The following is a 9564-nucleotide window of genomic DNA, read 5'->3' as shown; positions in this document are numbered from 1 at the left end:
TTCGTAGCTTGAAGAACGAAATCGTGTTGTCTTTGTGATCCGTGCGGGCCGGGAGTCGGGACGGCCGGATCTGGGGTGGACGATCCGAGCGGATCAAGGAACAAGACGCTCGGATCGGGGCATGGGAATCCGAGCGGATTCCTGGTGAGGACGCTCGATCGGCGCGGGACGGACGGATTCTCTACAATCCGTTCGGATTGTAGTTCAAAGAGCTTTCCTTCTTCTTTTTCTTCCCTTTTCTTCATGAATTCCTTGGGGATTTCCTTGGGGACTCAAGGATCCTTTTCTCAACAATGCTCTTCTACTATGCTATGTACAAAGGCCTTCTAGTCTTGTCTCTCCTTGATGCTTGGTCATTGAATATGATCAATTTAGCCTTGTTTTGCCATGAAAATGCAAGATTCTTACTCCTTTCCTACCAAGGGATCAAAATCTCAAAGAATATGCAAAACAAAGAACTAAAGATAAGAAATGACCCAAATAGGCACTAAAAAGCATAGAAACAATGGTAATTCGGGGGCTAAATATGCGCCAATTATGGTCGCATCATTCGCCTACTCAGTCTTTGTAGATGGTCTAGTGCGTCGGTTGTTGTGGTTGTTGTGTATTATCGTAATTGTATTATGACGGTTGTTGATGTTGTATTGTGATTGCTGATTGTTTATCTCTGGTTCTCGAGATGCGTTCTCGTCTGAGTGGAGTCACTTGCGGGAGTGGCTTCACGCCCTAGTTTCGCCCTTCGTGGAACCCGCCACGGAAAAGGATGTGCACACTAATGGGACTGGGTTATCACTCGGTATGATGAGCGGGGATTTGGTAGGTACGGCTGCGGTCCCCCACTGGCAGGGCTAGTCCAGTGGACAGTCGGTGACGGAGATTGACTGGAGTGGGTGTGATTATGTGTGGCTGATTGCGTTGCATTGTATTGTTAGATGTTGTTGGCATTGTTGTGTCTTATCTCAGTACTGACCTTGTGTGGTTGTCTTGTTGTTTTATGTGTCTGCCGTGATCCCTTATGGTGAGCAGTCTGTCTTAATAGGTGTTGATGTCGTTGGTAGCTGGAGTCCGGGCAGGGATGAGTCTTCACGAGATTTGATAGCATTAGTGGATAGTCATTGAGTTGTATCTTTTATATCGTCAGTTGGGTTAAATCACTTGTAATATAACATAATAGTTCTTCTATCGACATTTGATTATTACTGTCCTCGGGCAACCGAGATGGTAATGCCCTTATATGCTAAGGAAGGCCTAGTTAAGGCTCCTCTGGAAATGGGGGTGTTACAAAGTGGTATCAGAGCGACGATTTTGGAACCTGTACAAATGAACTTAATGAACGTAGTGAGTCTAGTAAAATGAACCTAATGTATGTATAATGGGAGCCCCGCTGATGCTAGATTTTGGGTGAGTAGGCGCCCTCATTTCAAAGTCTTGGCCCCATGGTACTTAAGCCAGTCACAGGGTATGAGAATGTGGAGTTCTCGTGTTTGTATGTGACGTGTATGCTAATTGTGTCGGAGCTACCTCTGGTTGAGTCTTTGTTAGAGTTAATAGGGGTGTGATAGCTGTATTTGGGCCGTGCATGGTAATCGTTGATGGAATTAATGAGTAAAGGTGGTGTTAATGCGTGGAAATGTGAAAGTGTATGCTATAATAGAAGAGTGAACATGTTGGTGTTGGCTTTAAGTTGATAATAACGGTAGCCATGTATGAGTTTATAATATGAAACATAGCATATAGTAATGCGTATAATATGGAATTGTTGAGTTATAATATGAAACATAGCATATAGTAATGCGTATATGCCTTGTTTATTGGTTGAAATTTTTCCGCTGTGTGACAATCGATTTGTGTAAGATGATTTGCTTATGATTGAATTTGGAACATGATAGATTAATTTGTTATGAAGAGTATGCATTTATATGATATATGAAAGAATGAATTAATGTTAATTATATGTTTCAAGTTGAAGTGAACACGAGTTTGGTAGTAATGTGGTAAAATGAGTTTAAGTGTAGTATGATGACGTGATTATGCTTATGAATGACTCGGTAGCAGGTAAACCGAGTTGGGTAATTTGTGTAGCGTAATGTGACATACACCTTATTTGTTGAGACGATACGTTAGGCTTGAGTAATAATGGTAATGCGTGAACGAGCATGATAACTAGTGACGAATCCGAACTTAGTTTGGAATCGACGCGCGATATTGTTTTTGCAGGAATCATCAAGTTACTTCGTATTTATGACTGAGTACTTAACTATACTTGACCGAGTGCAAGTGCTTACTAGACCGAGTAGACCTCACTCGATCTAGTTAGGAAGCTATGATGTCGGGATATGGAAAAATTTCTGCAGATACTCGACGAAATAGCTCCTACTCGATCAAGTAGGGTGGTACTTGATCGAGTACCATAGACACTCGATCGAGTAGGTTACTGTACAGTGATTCTTACGGGTTTCTTAAAACCCCTATCCTTTCAAATCCCTCTCATTCTTTCTCCTTTATTCGAACCCTAGGCTCTAAAACTCCTCAAAATCTCTCATATTCTTGTGTTGGTAGTGGTTAATTTGGGGTTATTTTCTTTATTTAATTTCGTTCCTTTACTTTACTACTTAATCAAGGTATGATTTCTTCCCTATTTACTTGTTTTTATGCTTTTAAATTGTTGGGATGATTGTATAATCTGAAATTTTGATTCATATGATCAATTTGTTGCTTTTAATTGTTGTAATATGATTCACATGCCTTCTTTCCTTGATTGTTGGTGATTAATTGCTGTAAAATAGACTAGAAATTGCCAAATTGAAACCGAAATTTCTAGGGTTTACAAAAATCAAAATCGATTCTGGTTGTTTTACATGGATTAGATGATGAAATTGAGTACTATACCTTGTTTATAACATGTTGAAGGTTGAATTTTGATGATTTTCACCTTAAAAAGTTGCCTTAAAACTCCGTCTTAAAAGTGCTCCAAATGGAAATTCGTTATCTATATTTGAAATTTGGTGTTGTATATGACTGTTTAAGTAAAGGTGGAACTTTAATATAGTAGTGGTACTGTTAATTGATGAAGAATATGTCAAAATAGATACAGCTGTAGAGACCGTCTGACAAGTTTAATTGAGTTGTTTGTTTCTAATATTGAAGGTTGATGATGATATGTCCTAAATTACTTTTCCATGAGCTTGTTCAAATGCCTCACATGTTATTAAGTGTGTGTATAGAGTAACAATAGAATCATGCCAGGGTGTTAGAAGTGGTTGGGTATGTGTGTTTTCCATGATAAACTTTTCCCAACTATTGTTATGAGTTGCTATAAACTGAAATTATATATCGAATTGGGAACTTGTTGGTGAATGTGTGTACCTAGCTAAGTATTCAAAGTTTAATGGCATGAATTATGTGCTTCACATGTCGAACTTGTTGGTGAATTTGTGTACCTAGATGAGCATGTAAAATCCAATTGCGTGAAGTATATGCTTTACATGTTTATGTAAGTTGCTTAAGTCATACGCTGAAACAGATGCCGAGACCGAATGTAGGGACCCGTCACAGTAAACGGGGAAGGGTTACACAGCCTGAGATTGGGGAAGGGAGTGGACCCGTGGTACCCGCAGTTCCGGAGTACCCTTCGGTTGTGTTTGTCGATTTCAAACAGAGAGAGCGTTTTGTAGTTTTGCAAAAACGCAAAATGAGGCCGACGAGGTGTGTAGACACTACACTTTTGGAGGATTTGGGAATAGAGACGGATGTCCGTCATATATTCGAGACTTTGGGTTTTACGGGGTTGTATAGGCTGAGGAAACATTCCTACCCTTTTCTTACCTTGGAGTTTATGAGCTCCTTTAGTTATGACCCAGCTGCCCAAACCGTTGAGTTTAGGTTGATGAACACCAGTTTCCTGTTGACTATGGATCTTTTTGCGTCTCACCTTGGGTGGGCCAAGCCTCCCATGGATTTTATCACTGATATTCCTACTGAGTGCGGTGTCTGCCACCTAATGCCTTGTCTGACCGGAAAGCCAGCTCCCACCTCAAGTAACATGTTGATTAATGACGTTCAGTATGTTACCTTGAGGGTCTTTCTCCGTTCTCTTTCGAACCTCCTTTATGATAGACCGGATATCAGTAAACTGAACAATCATGAGGTGTTGCTTCTGATGTCTTACCTCAACCCGGAGCGGGCCAGGAAAGTGGTCTTTAATGCTCCTTCCATCGTCTGTGCTGGCCTTGCCTTGATGGCTACTGCCTCTTCCCGGTACTTGAGTTGTGGCGCTATCGCCACTTGGTTAGTTGAAAAGCTAACCTCCTTTGAGGCTTCTTCGGAGTATGTGCCTCTAGCTACCCCGGTGCCTACTATGGACCGTGACTACTATCTCGACCTGAAGTGGTTGAGAACTTTAGCTGATGGCAGCCTTACTTGGAGGGTGTGGGGCATGAGTTGGATGAAGATTCCAGCTCCTGAGCACCTCCCACTGACGGAGCCATTAGAGCCGGCAGTTGTGGCGGTGGACTCCGATGAGGAGGAGGAGGAGGAGGATGTTGATAGACCTCGCCAGTTGCAGACCTACCTCATCGACGACACGATCCTCGAGGTGATGCCTGAGCCGAATAAGGGCGAGAACGCGGCGGTAGTGAAGGAGAGGCCCAGGTTGGGGAGGGGACCCCGTCGAGTGAGGGAGAGGACCGCGGAGACTAGGCCACGGCCGGTAGCACCACAGCAGCAGCAGCATCCTTTTCCGTGCTACCCTTACCTCGACACTCCGGAGACGCGATCTAGCTACTTGGCAGAGAGAGTGTCATCTACTTTGACACTCAGGAATATGCACGAGATGGCGTACACTCAGGGGATAGGGACCGAGGGACCGCATCCGTTTTGGTGGAGTGGAGTTGGGGACTATAGTGGGGTTTTCCACTCCTACGGGGTGGATCAGTCGACGTGGGGGACGCCTCAGTCCTTTGCTTACGGTGGCTTAACCCCATGGTATGTGAGTCCGGGAGCCGGAGCAGGAGTTGATGCGGGCATTGGTTCATCGGGGGCGGGTACGTCGGGAGGAGATGGTGGAGGAGATGAGTTGATGGTTGAGCAGCAGCAGCAGCAGCAGGAGTGATGCTCCTAGTTTCTATCTTTGTTTATGGTCGTTGGTATTAGATGTTGGTAGTGTTGTTAGATATTGGTAGTTGTTTTCGTCGAAACTTTGATCATGGACTTGTATTGTTGGCCAGAAGGCCGGATTTGCTAGTTAACATTGTTGCAGGATTGATTTTGGGGGTCGGGAAGTCATCCCGACTCAAGTTATGTGACTGCTATGTATATAAATGTGTTGGTTTATGACAGGTTTTCCAAGCATTTTGGCCTGTAGGTACTCGACAGAGTACCCCGTACTCGATCGAGTAGCTGCAGGAAAGAAAGAAATGAAGCATTCTGATCTCTGGGCTACTCGATCGAGTAGCCAAGACACTCGATCGAGTAGCGGGGCACTCGATCGAGTACCACTACATACTCGATCGAGTAGCACTGTTACAGGAACTTTTGAAAAATTAAAATTGTTTAATTGTTATATAATTACATGTATGATGTTTAGCATGGTTAGTGATGCTTAGTAACACCTTTGAACCGTTAATTTCATATGTTAGACGTTGCGCTTGGGTTTTATATGCATATTTGTCACAAGTAGTGAAGTGGTGATGGTTTCTTGTTGTTTTAAATATTACATCCGCCATATTACTATCTATTCATCGGAGTTACATCTTTTCATACAATTGTGCATACGATATTAACATGCTTTATCGACGGCGGCTAGTTATTCCGGTGGTTTGTGTAGGATTTCTAATTTAACGAGTATATGCTTAGTGAGTAATGTCCATAATAAATAATATGGTGTTAATTTATGTCGATACAAGTAATAGGTACTAGGTGTGGTAATTTGGTGGTGAACTTCGAGGACGAAGTTCCTTTTTAGAGGGGAAGAGTAATGTCGCAAAATAAAAAGGTTGATTTTGAAATTTATGTTGTTGTTCGTTTATAATACTTTGTTGTTTAATTACAAAATTTTCTAGTACCTTGGTCACTTTGCTTGTATGAAGTTGTAATTGGTTACCTTAGTTTGTTGAGTAATTCATGCGTTGAAGTGAATATGATAGTATGTTTTAAAGGACGGTCATAAAGTGATAGATGTGGTGCCATGTGTCGTAATAGAATCGCGTTGTTGAGTAACATAGTGGTATTAGTTGTGCAGCATGAAGTCGTTATGAGATATGTTTCGGGTGGATAGTTGTTACCAGTAAGGGGGGTAATCTCATATATGATGGGTGATCGTTGTTTGTGTTGGTTCGTATAGCGAGGTTGATGCTTTATATATGATAGTTTGTAAGAGTGGATGTATACATATAGAGTGACAGTTGATGATGATGATGTTTATATGATAGTTGTAAGAGTCGATATGAATAGAGCGTTAGACAGTGATGATGATGACGTGGGGGGATGGTATTTCCGGGGAGTAGTGACTTGTGTCGAAAGAGGAGTGATGTTGTTGTGTTCCCGTGTCGAGTGTGTGGCGAAAGGTGAGTTGAACTTCGGGGACGAAGTTCTTTTTAAGGGGGGAAGACTGTAATACCCGCTCTTTTAGGGACCCTTTGACCAGCGTTGACTGACCTTGGGAGCGGGAATAGTTCTTAGAAGTGCGTGCCAAAGCTATCTTGGGTCACGAGTTATGAGTGGTACCCGATAGAGTAGAGGCTACTCGATCGAGTAGCGCGGTTACTCGATCGAGTAGAGGGTCACACGATCGAGTATGAGGGGTACTCGATCGAGTATCGGGTTTTCAGCGAGGGTTTTTAATCGCGTTTTGTTAAATCCGCAAATCATTTCCGCATCATTCCTCCAACCCTTTAGTCGCCTCTTTCCCTTCCCTTCACCATAAAACCTCCATGGAAGCCCTTTTGAAGGTTCTTGTGCGTTAGGAGAGCATAGCTTGAGTCACGTAGCGGTCTTTTGTCGGGTTTCTCCTTGTAGGTATGTTATCATCATCATCCGTATCCTTGTCTTTACAATTAGGGTTTGCTTGATAGTAATAGGTGATTGTGTTGTGGTTATAGGCTTTGCTATTGCTGGATATGTCATATGTTGGCATGGATTGGTTGCAGTTGCGTAAAGGTAGGTTCGCCTACTCAGTCTCTGTAGATGGTCTAGTGCGTCGGTTGTTATGGTTGTTGTGTATTATCGTAATTGTATTATGACAGTTGTTGATGTTGTATTGTGATTGCTGATTGTTTGTCTCTGGTTCTCGAGATGCGTTCTCGGCTGAGTGGAGTCACTTGCGGGAGTGGCTTCACGCCCTAGTTTTGCCCTTCGTGGAACCCGCCACGGAAGGGGATGTGCACATTAATGGGACAGGATTATCGCTTGGTATGATGAGCGGGGATTTGGTGGGTACGGCTGCGGTCCCCCACTGGCAGGGCTGGTCCAGTGGACAGTCGGTGACGGAGATTGACTGGAGTGGGTGTGATTGTGTGTGGCTGATTGCGTTGCATTGTATTGTTAGATGTTGTTGGCATTGTTGTGTCTTATCTCAGTACTGACCTTGTGTGGTTGTCTTGTTGTTTTATGTGTCTGCCGTGATCCCTTATGGTGAGCAGTCTGTCTTAACAGGTGTTGATGTCGTTGGTAGCTGGAGTCCGGGCAGGGATGAGTCTTCACGAGATTTGATAGCATTAGTTGATAGTCATTGAGTTGTATCTTTTATATCGTCAGTTGGTTTGAATCACTTGTAATATAACATAATAGTTCTTTTATCGACATTTGATTATTACTGTCCTCGGGCAACCGAGATGGTAATGCCCTTATATGCTAAGGAAGGCCTAGTTAAGGCTCCTATGGATATAGGGGTGTTACAATAACAGCATAAACCGTCTCTGAGTCTCTAGAATCCAACTCGGCAGCTAATTGGGCTACTTGAGATTTAAGTAGCTTGAGGTGAGCTTCCCTTGATTTCTCAGTTTCTTGCATTTGAAGTATAAGTGCTTTTACCATAGACTTCAACTCGGCAGTCTCTTCATTCTTCTCAATAGGAGGAAGGGTTTGTTGTTGCGGGGCCGAGATAAATGGAGGCTTCTGATAGCCTCGTTGCTGAAGCGGATGTGGCGGCACATATGTAATGGAGTAACTAGCTAGTCTACGCTGCTTAAACGCATAGACTTCGTCGCGCCAAATTTTGACACGTTCGTTTCCCGCTAGACAGATAACAGCATTGTGCCCCGCAGCACCACATCTCTCACATAAAACCACCTGTTGCGCCATAGGATGGGACATAGGTGGAGGATGAAAGGTACTCAAGTCTTCCCTTTGACGATCTTTTACCTAGAACTGTCTAGGTAAGACCTGTAGGACCTATCAAAACAGCACTAGAGAAAAAGATGAGAACGGCCTCAAGGAATAAATTCCTCGAGGCAAAAGACAGACAAAAATAACAAGCAAATAAATAGTTTCCTCCCCATCAACGACGCCAAAATTTGATACCGTCGTTTCAGTTCCAAAAATAAATACCTAAGTACAACTAACCGAAGTCAGCGGTAAGTAGGGTCGATCTCCACAGGGAGGCGGTCACTATCTACTTGTCAATTTAGTCCGCCAGATGTCACAAGATGGGGGTTTTAATTGTTGAACTAAACTAATAAAAACAAGGGTAGAGAGAAAATAAAGAGAGAGATGCTAGGATATCGGGTTATCATAATAGATTCACAAGTCAGCTAAAGGTAGGTCAGTCGATTTACTGTGAGAAGGGTAAAGGAAAGGTCCTTCCGGTACGCTATCCGCCCTAAAGTACAACTAGCTTAGCTTCCGCCCTCACTAGTGTAGTCTATTGCTCATAACAGGTCTATTCACTCCAATCTTCCGATCTAGGATTGAACTTAACCAAATTAATGGGTTTAGAAGCATGCATTCAACTAAACTATTATAATAAAATTGTTAATGAATCAATTCTCACATTAATTCTCCTAAACCAACTATCGCATCATTGCTATACTACCATGACTACCCTAATCCTAGCATTAAGAGATTAACTATGCATAATAGTAATTAAAACCATAGAGAGAGATAAAGAAATGGTAAACATAATATAAAGATTAAAGGAAGAGAAATAATACTTAGAATAAAAGGGAAGAGAGATTACAAGAGTTCGGATCTGGAAGAAAGAGCAAAATAACATTCAACAGTATCCAGTTACAAAAAGGGAGAAAAAAGAGAGAAAAGAAAGATTAATGTATGAGGTGGTGTCAAGGAACAGCGTCCAAGATCCGAGATGCCTAAACATTTTGTCGTCTTTCTTATTTATAGGAAAGACAATTTATTTGACCTAAAACGAAATAAAAACTGAAAAAGCCCGAGCCCATTAGAAAACTACTCGATCGAGCCATTAGAAACTGCTCGATCGAACAGAGACAAGCCCAAACCTCTTGATCGAGTAGATAAACCACTCGATCGAAGAAACCCTAAAAAGCTCATTTCGATCGAGTAAATATAGTACTCGATCGAGGTCTTCTTCTATCCAAAAGTACTCGATCG

This window comes from Silene latifolia, chromosome X (assembly GCF_048544455.1).
Source record: "Silene latifolia isolate original U9 population chromosome X, ASM4854445v1, whole genome shotgun sequence".
In the NCBI taxonomy this organism is placed as follows: domain Eukaryota; kingdom Viridiplantae; phylum Streptophyta; class Magnoliopsida; order Caryophyllales; family Caryophyllaceae; genus Silene; species Silene latifolia.
This window is presented reverse-complemented; position numbering follows the sequence as displayed.